This window comes from Nuphar pumila, chromosome 1 (assembly GCF_984573655.1).
Source record: "Nuphar pumila chromosome 1, dmNupPumi1.hap1.1, whole genome shotgun sequence".
In the NCBI taxonomy this organism is placed as follows: Eukaryota; Viridiplantae; Streptophyta; class Magnoliopsida; order Nymphaeales; family Nymphaeaceae; genus Nuphar; species Nuphar pumila.
Window position 1 is genome coordinate 132,802,049 of NC_143249.1, and position 17,287 is coordinate 132,819,335.

The window sequence follows — 17,287 nt, forward strand, 5'->3', positions numbered from 1 at the left end:
TCCATGATTTTGTGCATATGATCATGAAAAATGACGACTATAGCACGCTGATAAGTGGCTCCAGCATTTTTAAGCCCAAATGACATGACCGTATAACAAAAAGTGCCCCAAGGAGTAGTGAAAGATGTCTTGGACTGATCACGAGCGACCAACTTAATCTGATTATATCCAGAATATCCATCCATAAAAGAGAACATAGCGTGGCCCACCGTGCTGTCGATCAAAAGATCAATATTAGGAAGTGGATAATCATCCTTAGGAGTTGCTTTATTGAGATCTCTGAAGTCAATGCAGATTTGAACTTTGCCATTTTTCTTGGGAACAACAAGGATATTTGCCAACCAATCTGGGTAGTCAATGGTTCAAATGAACCGTGCTTTGAGTAGGTCTTCCAGACCTTCTTTAACTTGTTGTTCCACTTGAGGATCCATTTTTCTCAGTTTTTGCTTAACTAGCTTGACATGTGGTTTTAGAACGAGGCGATGCTCAACCAATTTGGTATCCAGACCTTGCATGTCCTCTTACGTCCATGCAAACACTTCTTCAGGTTCTTTGAGAAAATGGGTGAGCCTTTCTTTCTCTTCCGGGCTCAAACTGCTGCCAATCTTGAGAATTTTGGGATCGTCTTCTGATCCAATATTGATATCCTCAGTCGGATCTTGAACTAAGGATGATGGCTCATCTTGTTTCTAAATTGTTGCAAATTCTGGTAATTCTTAAAGAGCTGAATCAAATTCTGCAGGTTCTTCCGACTGCTTTATAGTTTGACTACATTCTGCTCTTACTTTGACCTGATGAATCACTGTCGGCTTCGAAAAGGCATTTGAATTAAGAATGAGCTTCTTGATAGATCGGGAAGACATTCTGAAAATTGGAGAATAAATCGATTTAGGGATATCGCCCATCATAAAACAAATTGCTTTTATTGAGAAAATAATTGGAAAAATAAAAGAGCAAAATAATGGCAATTTTGCAAAGATTTGATAATGAGAAGTGATGATGCATGAAATGCACATCATGTTAACAAGTTTTTCATGCATTTTGTAATGAGTTTAAGGTTTTAAACCCATGTTTAGATGCATTTTGATAGTAAGGGGTTGTGGTTTGAATTTCAGAGAAATCGGAGTTAAAATGAGAGAGTTATGGCTATTTCAGTGTTCGGGCATGAATTTCGAGGTGGATCAGATCCATATCCGACCCAATTAGGCTATTTAGACCTTGAATCAACCTTTAGAAAGCCCAAAATCCAACCCACACGCATATCCATATCCATTTCAAAAAGTTTTGCAGAAAACCCCCTCAGAAAGTGGCGCCAAGTAAAATATTTTTTTATAACCTTGTTTCTGAAATTCCAAAAAGTATAAATATACTTTTTAGAAGAACCCTAGGCGTCTTTGGCATTGGGATTGGCGCCTCCTACAGTGATTCTAACTCCAGCACCTTCCAACCTCTCATTCCACTCATTTTCCATCGAAAATTGGGTTTTTGCTTGGTTTTCAAGCATTAGTCTTTCTCCTGTTCCATTTCTAATCATTTCTTTAGCATCCTTGCTGCGTTTTCTCACCATTTTCTGTATTTTTGCAGGTATAGCAGAGGTGGAGACCATTAATCTTGCTTGGAAGTGCGCAACACCCCAACAAGATGAGCCGGCCCTACCTCCATCCGGTTTTCTAAGCCCTCCGATCGCGAATCGGCACCCGTTCCATCTTCGGTAGATCTCCAACGTGTTGCAGCTGTGGAAACTCTATTCGTGGTGATATTCCAGCATTCTCAAATCGTTCGGGATGTCAAATCAAGGCCATGTTATCATCGCGAAATTTTTCCCGTCTTCCCTTCCTTGCGGAAGAGAGAGAGAAACGCTTTCGCGAGTCAAACTTGACTGGATTTTGGAAATTGTTTTGAAATACTCGCCTCCATTTTGAAAATTGCGGGAAAATCCATGGGATGGGGCTCGACCTGTCGGTACGAGGTTCGACCGTTCCTGCCGCCTTTAACAGGGGTAATCGAACCAAGGACCAAAATTGTGCTTGACTTAGTTAAATCATCAAAATCATGTTCTATCCTATATACACAAAGAATTCAGGCATGTGATATGAGAATTTTGTAAAATGCAGCTTGGGAAAACATGATGTATGCTTGGAAAGTATTTGAAGTTGAAAATAGTTCTAAGGCAAATGATAGAAATCAATTTCTCAATAAAACTCATATGGAAAAGATTTGAAATCTCGGGAAAGTTCATAAAGTTGTGGGAAAATCATGAATGGTTGAAAATCCCTGGAAAATAGAAGTGATTTTTGAGAAAAGATGAACATTTGAAAAAGGGAAACACTTCTCAGGAAAACTCTGACTTTGAGAATTTTCTTAGGAAAATGATGGAAAATTTATAGAAAAACTCATTGGAGAGGAAAAACGGAAACTTGGGAAATTGAAATCCTGGGAATCTTACCTTTGAAATACTTGGAAATCGATTTTGATCTTTGAGGAAGATGAGAGACTTCTTTTGAAAATCTTGAGAAAATAACATTTTCCAGGGAAAATTATGGGAAAATTGATTTGGGAAAACCAATTTTGAAAAATCCTTAGAGTTTCTTGAGAAATCTATTTCTTGAGAATGAAATTTTCTTAAGAAAATCACGAGAAAATCAATTAGTTCATGATGCAAATGATATGAGTGAATGAATGCACTTTGAAAGATTTTCTAGGAAATTTGTTGGAAACTGTGCATTAAGTCAAAATAAATCATTCACATATCCTGACTGTGGCCATGAATATGTTCAGAGTTTAATTAATTTAATGCATAATACTTTGAAAATATTAGGAATATGATGTGCATTTTAAGATAGCCTAAGAGTGTAGGCTCAATGTGACTGGTAGAAAGATGATGGATCTGGGTCTCGTCCATATTCCGACTAGGGCCGTAAATATGGATTCCACCGAGTTCATCAACTCCCTAAGAGTTGGTGCACGTGCCATTCGTGTACATCCATAGTGCTTTTGAGATAAAATGCATGAATCATATAAACAGGATATTGCATGAATTTAAACTATATGATATGCATCCTAGTCTAAGCAGAAAATTAAATCTATTATTCCAAAATTTACATTATTACATCACTAAATCAAGGAAATAAAATGAAATTGCAGACTTCAGCTCCTTCTTTTGAATGTTCCTGCCAAACTTGAAATAAGGTTAGTTCAAATATGTGGGTTTTTCCAAGATTTTACAATAATATTATGAAATTATTGGATTTAATTGGATATAAACCCTATTCTCATACTTCCTTGATATTTGAAATGATGAAAATGCAATAAATTTAGTAGAAAATAGTTTGAAATTCGGAATTGGTATCAAAATGACCAAAATACCCCTAATATTAAAGTTATACCTTTAAAATCAGGGTTTTTGAAGGAAATTTTGGTAAAATTGAGATTTCAAAATTCAAATTAAATCAAATGATGATGAAATGCAGTATGAGGCATGATGACATGCTCCTAAACACATTAGGACTGTAAAATCAAAATTTGATATTTTGCAATTTATCCAAAATAACGAATTTCGCTTATTTTTCGCTTGAATCCGGGTCCCGCGGGGCCCTATTTTGATGATGTGGCTAAATCAAGCCTCAAATGGATTCCAAATTACACCAAATTCAGTATGAAGCATCTACATACTCTGATAAACAGCCTAGAATGCTAAAATTCACGAAATGATATGATTTGAATGCTAAAATTTAAAGAAATGCCTAAAAAGGGTGGATTTCACCTATGGACCCGAACCAAATGCAATGCTTAATATGATAATGCAAAATTTACATCATAAAAACTTCTGATATTTTGTAGACTGCTAAAGGACCCAAAATGGAACATTTTTGGTTTTTACAGCCTCGGGATTTGCGCCATGGTGAGTTCGGTAACAAGGATTTGGTTTTGACGGAGGTAAAAATCAACCTAATCTATTATAAAATGCTAAACAAATGGAAAACAGTCATGGAAATTTCTGATATTTAACAGAGATACTCAAAACGCCTACAGGGACAACTTTTATGTTCATGACTTTGGCATTTGATCAACAAAAACACAGATACAAATATAACTTTTCACGCCTAAAATAACAGAACAGACAAATGTGACCAAACAGGTGACTGACAAGACAAATCCGAAACAGGTATCACCACTATTCTAAAAATCACAATCTTTCATATGCAAACAGAGGACATCCCGGACATAACTTTTACTTTTTACAGATTTGGATTTGGATCAATACCCAAAGAGAACCCATCGACCTAAGTCGATCCAAAGTCTCAGAGGCCCAAATCAGGCTCTGACACGTGTCCCGCACTCTTGGATTTTTTTCAGACATCAAAAAACATCCTAAAACTCTGCTAAACTCAGGTTAAAAACTATACATCCTCTCGAGTTCATAACATCTTTCAGATCGAAAATCAAATCTCCCATGAGGGAGATCGCGATTTTACAAGTTGGAAGTAAAAATTTAAAATACATCCCGGGTGGTAAAACCCGACTAACCTTTTTGAACGTTTACCACAGTAAACGAATTCAAATACTTCCGAATTTTGGTTACATTTCTAGGGACACCTAAGGGCGCATTTCATGATTTTTTTGGATTTTTTAACAAAAATTACATGCATGAAATGACGTGTGGACTGACTGACAAAAATAGAGAACTACTGAAGCTGAACAGAATTGAAATAAATGCTAAATTAATCATAATTAATTCATGAAACATGCTAAATTAATGAAATAAAATGAAAATTAAATCTAGCTAAATGCATGAATTCTAAAAATCATCAAGGAAGCATAATCATGTATTTTTATATATGTCGTTTTATGAGAATAGCTCAATCCATCCCTCGGATGAGCTCTTTCTTCAAACGACTCCCGAATCAAATCGTGATATGAAATCAAGAGGAAAAGAGGTGCACCTTGCTTCGTTACGCAGCTTTAAAACTCTTGAAAGGGACTGCTACCAAGGGCTTCGTTCGTCCTTCGATTCGGGCTTCAGATGATTCACCAAGATCGACCCACACTTGAATCGAATTGGCCACAACACAAGCAATGTGGATGCTTCACTGCAACTTCTCCACTGAGCCCAAGGGGGCATGAATTCCAAAGTTCAAAATCGGGTTCTGAAGAAAGCTAGGTTGAATTTCAAAGTCCTTAAGGAACTCTCAAAAAATGGGTCTCTCCAGGCTGGGCGTGAGCCCTTGTTTTTATAGAATTTCTCTAAAAAATTTGAATTTCAAACAGACTCAATCTGAGCCCTCCACGTGGCGCCATCTCAGGGGGTGCTATTTTGATTTTTGAGAAAATAAAATGAGAAAATTTGTGGGTGAGACACCTCAGCAGAATTTGAAAATTTTCAAAATTGGGTCTGCTTGATTTTCTCTGCAGGAAGCTCCCAGATTGCGCCACCTCAGGGGGTGCTACCTGGGGTTTGAAATTCAAAATTTGCCTTTTGCAGGGAGCCCTCAGGTGGCGCCACCTCATGGGGCTATTTTTATTAAAAATATAAAATAAATAAAAGAAATGAAGCCAAGTGGGGCTCTGGATTGGCGCCACCTCAAAAGGAGGTTTGAGATGTAAAGCTGGAAACAGTAGGAGCATGCCATGTGGCGCCACCTCTGGAAGCTCTTGACACATGTCAGAAGGACAGGAGTGGAAGAAGCAGACTGTGCCACCTCAGAGGAATTCAAATTCTACTTTTCTGCAGGAAAGGAGAGGCTGACATGTGGTGCCACCTCAGGGTGGCTCCACAATTCCATGTGGCAGTAGAGCAGGAATGGAAGAAGCAGAATGCGCCACCTCAGAGGGAGGGGGGTTTCTACTTTTTCTGATGCAGGGAGGTCTGGACATGTGGCAGACAAGTGTCAGCTGTCTGGAGAGGCCTTCTCAAATGGCGCCACCTCAGAAGGTAATTTGAATTTCAAATGGGGGTTGGCTCTGGAGGAATAGAAGATGGACATGTGGCAGTTCTTCAGAGTGGCTCCTACAATGCCATGTGACAGGAGGGAAAAGCAAGCAACATGTGGCGCCCTCATAGACAAAGTAGAAAAAGGTAGAACTCCAGGATTTTCGCCACCTAGCTCTTGCTGAAAATCTTTAAATGGTTGCTTTTTCTGAAGAAAGCCAAGAGTGACATGTGTCCTCTACTTTTTCTGAAGAAGGCTGGAGATGACATGTGTCCTCTACTTTTTCTGAAGGAGGCTGGAGATGACATGTGTCCTCTACTTTTTCTGAAGAAGGCTGGAGATGACATGTGTCATCTGCCTTTTCTGAAAAAAACAGAGAATGACACGTGGCAGAGGGAAGAGAAGGAGGTCCAAGCCATGTGGCGCCATATCAGTCAAAATGGAAAAGGTGAAGTTCAGGATTTGCGCCACCTCTGGAGAGATTTGAATATTCGAATTTCAGTTTTTCTGAAGAGAGCAGGAAATGACACATGGCATCTACTTTTTCTGAGAAGAGCAGAGAGTGACACATGTCACCTGCTTTTTCTGAAAAGAGTAGGGGATGACACATGGCATTTGCTTTTTCTGAGGAAATGAGAGGTTGACATGTGTCCTCTGCAGGAGACACACTTCAAGTGGCGCCACCTCGGAGGAGACAACCTACCTTTTTCTGGAGGAAGCTAGGAGTGACACGTGTCCTCTGCAGAAGACACACTTCAAATGGCGCCACCTCAGAGGAGACAAGTTTTGCTTTTCCTGGCCAGGACAACACATGACACTTGGCATCTCATGGTGACTTTGGAATGACACATGACACAGGGTGAAGATGGTGGGAACTGACATGTGGCGGCTTCTTAAGGTAGCCCCACACTGACACTTGACAGATAAATGGGAGGAGAGAGAAAAGACAAGTGGCGCCAATCCAGGGGACAAGGCTCCTATATTTTTGGGTTTTTCAAAATTCAAATTTTTCAAAAGAAAAGCCTATGTGACACCACCTCAGTGTGGGTCCCACCTTGCTTCTTTATTGAAATAAAGACAAGACAGTAAATCCTTTTTTTGGAATTTTCATAAAATCTAGACTAATTAGCAAAACAGAAATGTTTGAAAAGAGTTGGCCCCTGTAGGGCAATTTTGTAAAAAGAAGATATTTGAAATTGTCAAAAGGGAAAAATCTGAGATAAGGTGGCTGAAATCCATATTAAAAACTATCCAGATCGTTTTCCTGAGAAAATATTTGGAAATTCAGAGTCTTGGGGGTAAAATGGGAAGAATTGATATTTTTGAAGACCCAGGGTTTTGAAATCGATTTTAAAAATGGTTGAAATTCTAATCTGGATTGAAAATTTTGAAATCAAGAGTTCTGGACCTCGAAATGACATGCTATGCAGTGCAGTGATATGAAATGCTCATGCAATGCTATGAAATGACATGTCATATGCAATATAATCTTGAACCAGGACTCAGAGATTCCTGTCTCCTGTTAGGAATAGAATTTTGAACATCAGAGCTGAAAATAGAGAAATTTTGAGAGTTGCAGATGAAATTTAGACTTTTGCAAGGTCTGGGCTCAGAAAATGACCATTTTGCCCTCCGGCGATTTCAGAGGCTGGATGATGATGTTTGGTGAAGATGACGGGGAGGTGAGTGAAAATTTGGGGTGTTTACAGATGCCCTCTTTGCTACTAAGCCGGCTTATGGCCGAGCTTAGTGGCAAAGAAAAACACACCAAATTTGGGCTATATAAAAAAAATGCCTCAGTTAGAAGGATCTGACTGGGTATGAGGAAATTAGCCTTGATGAAGATGGTAGATATGAAATGGAGAATGAAGAGAAAAGACTCACTCTATGAGAGTCAAGTTCAGGTTTTTATGCCCTTAACCTGGATGGGACAAAAGTACCTCGTATGGAACGAAGCTCAGGTTTGACCCTTAACCTAATTGGAGAATGAAATATCTCATTGAAGTGAGACTCAGATTTGTGCCCTTATCCTGATCGGGCGGAAAATGGAATACCTCATTGAATGAAGCTCAGGTTTGTACCCTTATCCTGATCGGGCAAAAATGGAATACCTCTTTGAGTGAGACTCAGGTTTGTACTCTTATCCTGATCGGGCGGAAAATGAAATACCTCTTTGAAGGAGACTCGGGCTTGAAAAGGGATTGATCTTGGGCGTCTCATTGCTGAGGCTAAAATCAGCTTTTGAAATTGCCTTTTGCGAGAAAATGATTGGTGGTTCGACCTCGAACCGAAATGGGACTGTCTATGGTGGGACAGTGGGGACACACGGAAGTGTGCAAATCTGAGAGTTCATGCTCTCAAAGAAGGGAAGGAATCAAGTCCTTAAGAGGGATTTAAAATTGGTGTCTGGATGTATTAAAGACAGACATCAAGCTCTCACTTCACGTCAGGATAGCTAGAAAATATTGTCAAAATGTTGGAAATTTTGGAAATTTTGCTGTTGATTCAAAATTTTTGAAAATGTTGCACATGGTTGCAGAGATATTCTTTCTTTTCTACCCAAAGCATTACCTCCAAACGAGATTCACTTCGTAGAATCGAGATTGGAAACCCAAATTACTTGTGATTGACCTTCTTCAAGGAAGCTATCAATTTCCTTGATATGAGCAGGAAAGAGAATTTGATATTGTGAAAGCAGTTTATGAAAGAGTATTGATAATAGAATTTCACAAATTTAAAGAGGATTCTTGATAGATCTGGCAGTTTGATATCCTGAGAGCTTCTCTCATGCTAATCTTTCTGCACTCTTTTGGCTCTTTGGTGTTTTGGCTACATTCTCCTTCATTTTGGAGATGTTCTTACTTTTTCTCTCTTTCTTTTTCCTCTCTTTCTCTATTTTGGGAGGGTACGTCACAAGCTCCTTCATCTTGGAGATGTTTCGATCCTTCTTGGGCGATGGGTTTGGAGATCTTTGGATGATAGCTGAAATTAAATATCTTTTAGGGATTGTCGAGAGGTTCATCGCATCTGCCTTTATCTCGACCGTGCTTTGGACTCTCCCTGGAAGGATCCGTCACAAACTCCGTCATCTTGGAGATGTTTCGAATCTTTTTTGGCCCCGGGGGTCTACTCGCCTAATTTGCCTTCATCTTGACGACAGGTGAGAGATCCCTTTTGCGGATATTTAATTGCAGCTTAGGTGATTTTGAGGAGACGGAGCTTGGGTAAATGCTCTCTTTTCTAGCACTCAGGATATTTCCACTGCCTCATTTTCTCAAGAATAGTCTTTAAAGATGTGCCATTGACTGCGATCAATATCAATCATTTATGGCTTTGCAATAACATTAAATCTTCTTTTCTAGCCATATCGAGGATTTATCCTTCATCCTTTTGGTTGGCCAATATAAAGAATTCGAATTTTGAATCTCTTTTCGCAAAAGCTTCACTCTTTTGGAAGTAATGCTAAAGGTAAACTTGAGATAGAGATTAGTGCAATAAAGATTCTAAAATCAACAATTAATTGATAGATTGACAAAATTTTCTTGAAATCCTTTGTGAAAGTGAGTATTTGAAGTCTGGCTCAATACATCCGTGACAAAAATTCTCCTCTATTTTTCCCCAAAAAGAGAGACTCAGGCTTAGCCCTTACCTGAATGGGAAATGGGAAATACTCCTCTCTTCCCTGAAGAGGAGGTGTTTGCAAAACGAACTTTCAAAGAGAAATTGAGCTTTCGTCAAAGCTCCCTAATGTTAGGCTTCTCTTATGGAAAAGGGGCCGATAATAGTGAGGTCTGAAAATTGGGTCATGAAAGGAACGAGTCCATCACACTCTCCCTGCAAAGAGGGTCCTTCATGATGAAAATGGCCTAGTATGAAATTGGGGGGTCACAAGAAAAGCGAGTCTCGGTCGAGCCTCTCCCTTTAAAAGGGTTCCTTGTGTGAAATTGGAAATTGTTTTGCAAACGGTTCACAAAGACACGAGTCCCTTCAAACTCTCCCTAAAAAGGGGCTAAGTGAACGAATTGGATAGCATGCGAAAAGAACGAGCTCACTCGAACTCTCCCTAAAAAGGGTCTCTCGCAAGAGAAAATGATTGAAATTTGATATTGAGATTGATTGACCCAAAGGTCGAAAATGGAAATTGAAAATTGGTTGCTGGAAATTGAATGACCCGAAGGTCGAAATAGGATGACCTGACGGTCGAGATTGAGAATTGGTTGACCAAAAGGTCGAAATTGTGAATTGAGTGACCCGAAGGTCGAAATTGAGAATTGAGTGACCTAAAGGTCGAAATTGAGAATTGAGTGACCCGAAGGTCAAAATTTGGAAATTGAGTGACCCGAAGGTCGAAAATTGGAAATTGATTGACCCGAAGGTCGAAATTTGGAAATTGATTGACCTGAAGGTCGAAAATTGGAAATTGATTGACCCGAAGGTCGAAAATTGGAAATTGGTTGACCCGAAGGTCAAAAATTGGAAATTGGCTGACCCGAAGGTCGAAAATTGAAAATTGGCTGACCCGAAGGTCGAAAATTGAAATTTGGTAATTGAAATTGAGAATTGGAAATTGGGTGATTTGAAGATTGGAATTTGGAGGGCAAAATATCAAATTTGAGTAATTGACAGACCCTGATAATTGAAATGGCTGGGATTAACAAAGGAGAATAATGAGTTTGAGTCAGAGCTTGAATAAAATACAGAGATCACGAGTCGGAACCCGAATCAATAGAAGAAAATGAAGAGCTCGAGTCAGGGCTCGAGTAAGGTAATGAGATCATGAGTCGGAACCCGGATCAACAAAGGAAAATGAAAGGCTCGAATCAGAGCTCAAATAAGATAATGAGATCACGAGTCAGAACTCGGATCAACAAAAGAAAATGAAGAGCTCGAGTCAGGGCTCGAATAAAGTAATGAGATCACGAGTCAGAACTCGGATCAACAGAGAAAAAATGAAGAGCTCGAGTTAGAGCTCAAATAAGATAATGAGATCACGAGTCAAAACTCGGATCAACAAAAGAAAATGAAGAGCTCGAATCAGAGCTCGAATGAGGTAATGAGATCACGAGTCGGAACTCGAATCAACAAAAGAAAATGAAGTGCTTGAATTAGAGCTTGGATAAGATAAAGAGATCTCGAGTCGGAACTCGGATTAACAGAAAAAAAATGAAGAGCTGAAATCTGAGCTCGAATGGATAAAGAGATCTCGAGTCGGAACCCGGATCAACAAATGAAAAAATGAAGAGCTCAAGTTAGAGCTCAAATAAGATGTAGAGAGATCACGAGTCGGAACCCGGATCAACAAAAGAAAATAAAGAGCTCAAATCTGAGCTTGAATGAATAAAGAGATCTCGAGTCGGAACCCGGATCAACAAAAGAAAGATGATTTACAGGAAAACCTGAGTCGAAACTCGGTTTTTCAAAGAAAATATAATTTGAAGGAAAATCCGAGTCGGAACTCGGTTTTTCAAAGAAAATATAATTTGAAGGAAAATCCGAGTCGGAACTCGGTTTTTCAAAGAAAATATAATTTGAAGGAAAATCTGAGTCGGAACTCGGTTTTTCAAAGAAAATATAATTTGAAGGAAAATCCGAGTCGGAACTCGGTTTTTCAAAGAAAATATAATTTGAAGGAAAATCCGAGTCGGAACTCAGTTTTTTTAAAGAAAAAATATGGACCAACTTGAAAGTTGGATCGGAATTCAGATCTTCAGAGGAGAACCCGGTTAGGGGATCAAAATTTTGCAAATTGTTAGTGCAGGAACTGGATTTTTGAAAAGAGGATTCTATCTGCAGAATTTTGAGGAGAAATCAACAGAGATTGTAAACTGGAGTCAGAGATTGATGATTAGGATGAGAAATCCTTCATAGTCTCAGGATTTATCCCTTATCCTGAATGGGAACTGGAATTGGGTGCATAGTTAGTGCAAATGAAATGCACATGCACATGAAATGCAAATGAAGTGCAAATGAATGGTGAGAGATTTTATTTGATCCTGCCTGCATACAGAATATTTGAAAACAAATTTTCAAAAAAGATGCCCCAATGTAATGGGGAAGAGAGAATAATATTAAAAAAAATAGAACAACCAAAAGAAGAATGTCATAATTAAATGAGAAAAGTTGATGATTTTATTGATGCCTTAAAAGGGATGGCAGCTTGAAAAAGGAAAACAACTAGGATTTATATCGTCCTGACAAAATGAGAAGGCATTGGCATTGTCATTCTTCCGAGTGATCTGGGAAAGGCTTGGTCAGGACTGCAACTCGTCCCTCTCTTTCTTCCAGCACCAAAAGCTCTTTATCGATGTAGTCCTATACAATATTTTTTAGAATGAAACAGCGTTCAGTATCGTGCCCCATTGCCCGATGGAACTTGCAGAAACAATCTTTCCATTTCCCCATGGTGACGGGAGGATCCACAATCCTTGGAAGTTTGATCATATTCTTTGTGAGCAGATATCCAAGAACTTTTTCGATTGGCTGACCTAAAGGAGTAAACTCGCAATCATAACTCCAACCATCATGCTTTATCTTCTTCGGATTGCTGGATTTCTGTTGAATGCTGACTTCTTTGACTTCTTTCTGGGAATTGGACTAAACTTGCTTGGTTAGGGCTACTGGATGTTCTTCTTCTCTGCTTTCAACAAAAAGGTTCTTATCAATATAGTCTTGCACAATATTTTTGAAGACAAAACATCGATCAGTGTCATGCCCTACTGCCCGATGGAATTTGCAAAACTGGTTCAAGAATCTTCCCATGATGGTGGGAGGATATGTGGCTTTTGGGAGCCTGACTAATCCATTAACCAACATGTATTCAAGGACTTTGTCGAGTGGCTCGTCTATAGGAGTGAAATCTCAATCGCCGCTCCAGTTTCCGCGCTTTGGTTTTCCTTGATTTTTTTTCTTTTGCTGAGGGCTGGATTGAAAAGGTCTATTTTGGATTCTAGAATACTTTCCTTTCAGATCTTTAGACTCTTCTAACTTGCTGCTTTGACTGCCTCTGTTTTTGTTGTTGCTGGGTTTAGCACCGGTTGCCCTGTTGTGGTCTCCAATGATGCTCATAGGGATGGTGATGGATGCCTCTTCTTTAACAGGAACTTTTTCGAAATTGGCTTCAGCTTGCTCGGATAATATCTCAATCATCATTCTTTTGAACAACCAATATATAGCGGAATCAATCTCCTCCTTGATGGTCTGAGCTCCCTCTTTGACAGCCTTTATGGAATCCATTTCTCACTCACTGTCTGTAACTAATGTGCTGAAGTAGCGCGGTCTTTGATCTTGTCAGGATCACACAACTATGCCAATGCCCTCTGCAGAACCACATGGGATGTTTAGCATGATGAAAAAAAAAAGAATTTTGAAAGCAACAATCTTGAGAGAAAACAAATGATGGCATCAGGCTGGCAATCTTGGAAGGAGATGATAAACAAAACTTTTGGATAAAATTTGGAAGATATATCGAAAAACAAGGTTCTTGAAGATATGAGCAAATTTTGAAATTTTGAAAATTTGCAGGCAGGATCAGAATAAAGCTGGAAATCCGAGATCCAGTAGAACGGGGGAATGAAAAATCACCTGGAATTTTGAAAGAAATTTGATATTTGAGAAAATCATCCAGGGTTTGAGAAAAACATCTTATGGAAAATAAGGATGTTTTGAAAAAGGCCTAATGAGTTGGAAAACATTGGGAAATATAAAGAATTGAGGAAATAATATATAATCACATCCTGCACAAACATTTATGCACATTCAGCACTCCCTAAAAGGCTGATTCTAGATGCATCATTTTGAAAACAGATGTAGGACCCTAATCCTGACTCTAGGTTCAGATCATCTTTGTCCAATCCAGTTATGTCGATATACTCGAATCGAAATCCGAGGTACGTGGCATATAATTTCAACTCTGGTTCTAAGGTAAGGTTTTCCAACATCCTTGAGCGCCTACCGATATACTTCGGACTGTGACCCGCGGTACGTGGTAGGAGAGTGTTAACCCAAATAATTGGCCCAGTTGTGAGGCTCTGTCCCGAACTAGGGTTCTGGAAGAGAGCCCAGCAACGTGAAGACCGGGTAATGAAAGGTAATGGAGATTTTGAAAAATGATCACATGCAAGAAATAGATGGCTCTAAATCCTAGAGAGATAGATTTTGAAAACTTTGAAGAAGCATACATTGTTTGCATTCAGATCCTAAATTGAGGAGAGTTGTATTTAGACCTAAGTCTATGTGAGCATGAAAATATCTCCTCAATCTGGTCCTACCAAACCATGCCTAGTCTATATGCAATCAATGTCAGCTAGGTCAGAATCTAGGCTCCTAGGTTCGCATGATATCAAAATAAAAGAGCTGACATTTTGTGAACATAATTTTGATAATTGAACTAAGTCAAGCACTACTTTGACCAGACGAGGACAGGTCCCATCACGGTCGCCAAACCTGTTATCGTCGCGAAATTTTTCCCGTCTTCCCTTCCTTGCGAAAGAGAGAGGAAAACGCTTTCGCGAGTCAAACTTGACCGAATTTTGGAAATTGTTTTGAAGTACTCGCCTCCGTTTTGAAAATTGTGGGAAAATCCATGGGATGGGGCTCGACCTGTCGGTACGAGGTTCGACCGTTCCTGCCGCCTTTAACAGAGGTAATCGAACCAAGGACCAAAATTGTGCTTGACTTAGTTAAATCATCAAAATCGTGTTCTATCTTATATGCGCAAAGAATTCAGGCATGTGATATGAGAATTTTGTAAAATGCAGCTTGGGAAAACATGATGTATGCTTGGAAAGTATTTGGAGTTGAAAATAGTTCTAAGGCAAATGATAGAAATCAATTTCTCAAGAAAACTCATATGGAAAAGATTTGAAATCTCGGGAAAGTTCATAAAGTTGTGGGAAAATCATGAATGGTTGAAAATCCCGAGAAAATAGAAGTGATTCTTGAGAAAATGTGAACATTTGAAAAAGGGAAACACTTCTCAAGAAAACTCTGACTTTGAGAATTTTCTTAGGAAAATGATGGAAAATTTATAGGAAAACTCATTGGAGAGGAAAAACGGAAACTTGGGAAATTGAAATCCTGGGAATCTTACCTTTGAAATACTTGGAAATCGATTTTGATCTTTGAGGAAGATGAGAGACTTCTTTTGAAAATCTTGAGAAAATAACATTTTCCAGGGAAAATTATGTGAAAATTGATTTGGGAAAACCAATTTTGAAAAATCCTTAGAGTTTCTTGAGAATGAAATTTTCTTAAGAAAATCACGAGAAAATCAATGATTTCATGATGCAAATGATATGAGTGAATGAATGCACTTTGAAAGATTTTCTATGAAATTTGTTGGAAAATGTGCATTAAGTCAAAATAAATCATTCACATATCCTGACTGTGGCCATGAATATGTTCAGAGTTTAATTGATTTAATGCATAATACTTTGAAAATATTAGAAATATGATGTGCATTTTAAGATAGCCTAAGAGTGTAGGCTCAATGTGACTGGTAGAAAGATGATGGATCTGGGTCTCGTCCATATTCTGACTAGGGCCGTAAATATGGATTCCACCGAGTTCATCAACCCCCTAAGAGTTGGTGCACGTGCCATTTGTGTACATCCATAGTGCTTTTGAGATAAAATGCATGAATCATATAAACAAGATATTGCATGAATTTAAACTATATGATATGCATCCTAGTCTAAGCAGAAAATTAAATCTCTTATTCCAAAATTTACATTATTACATCACTAAATAAAGGAAATAAAATGAAATTGCAGACTTCAGCTCCTTCTTTTGAATGTTCCTGTCAAACTTGAAATAAAGTTAGTTCAAATATATGGGTTTTTCCAAGATTTTCCAATAATATTATGAAATTATTGGATTTAATTGGATATAAACCCTATTCTCATACTTCCTTGATATTTGAAATGATGAAAATGCAATAAATTTAGTAGAAAATAGTTTGAAATTCGGAATTGGTGTCAAAATGACCAAAATACCCCTAATATTAAAGTTATACCTTTAAAATCAGGGTTTTTGAAGGAAATTTTGGTAAAATTGAGATTTCAAAATTCAAATTGAATCAAATGATGATGAAATGCAGTATGAGGCATGATGACATGCTGCTAAACACATTAGGACTGTAAAATCAAAATTTGATATTTTGTAATTTATCCAAAATAACGAATTTCGCTTATTTTTCGCTTGGATCCGGGTCTCGCGGGGCCCTATTTTGATGATGTGGCTAAATCAAGCCTCAAATGGATTCCAAATTACACCAAATTCGGTATGAAGCATCTACATACTCTGATAAACAGCCTAGAATTCTAAAATTCACGAAATGATATGATTTGAATGCTAAAATTTAAAGAAATTCCTAAAAAGGGTGGATTTCGCCTATGGACCCGAACCAAATGCAATGCTTAATATGATAATGCAAAATTTACACCATAAAAACTTCTGATATTTTTTAGACTGCTAAAAAACCCAAAATGGAACATTTTTGGTTTTTACAGCCTCGGGATTTGAGCCATGGTGAGTTCGGTAACAAGGATTTGGTTCTGACGGAGGTAAAAATCAACCTAATCTACTATAAAATGCTAAACAAATGGAAAACAGTCATGGAAATTTCTAATATTTAACAGAGCTACTCAAAACGCCCTACAGGGACAACTTTCATGTTCATGACTTCGGCATTTGATCAACAGAAACACAGATACAAATATAACGTTTCACGCCTAAAATAACAGAACAGACAAATGTGACCAAACAGGTGACTGACAAGAAAAATCCGAAACAGGTATCACCACTGTTCTAAAAATCACTTGCTTTCATATGAAAACAGAGGACATCCCGGACATAACTTTTACTTCTTACAGATTTGGATTTGGATCAATACTCAAAGAGAACCCATCGACCTAAGTTGATCCAAAGTCTCAGAGGCCCAAATCAGGCTCTGACACGTGTCCCGCACTCTCAGATTTTTGTCAGACATCAAAACATCAGAAAAATCTGCTAAAATCAGGTTACAAACTAGACATCCTCCCGAGTTCAGAACATCTGAACTCAGAGGACAAGGCTCCTATATTTTTGGGTTTTTCAAAATTCAGATTTTTTAAAAGAAAAACCTATGTGACACCACCTCAGTGTGGGTCCCACCTTGCTTCTTTATTGAAATAAAGACAAGACAGTAAATCCTTTTTTTGGAATTTTCATAAAATCTAGACTAATTGGCAAAACAGAAATTTTTGAAAAGAGTTGGCCCCTCTAGGGCAATTTTGTAAAAGGAAGATATTTGAAATTGTCAAAAGGGCAAAATCTGAGATAAGGTGGCTGAAATCCATATTAAAAACTATCCAGATCAT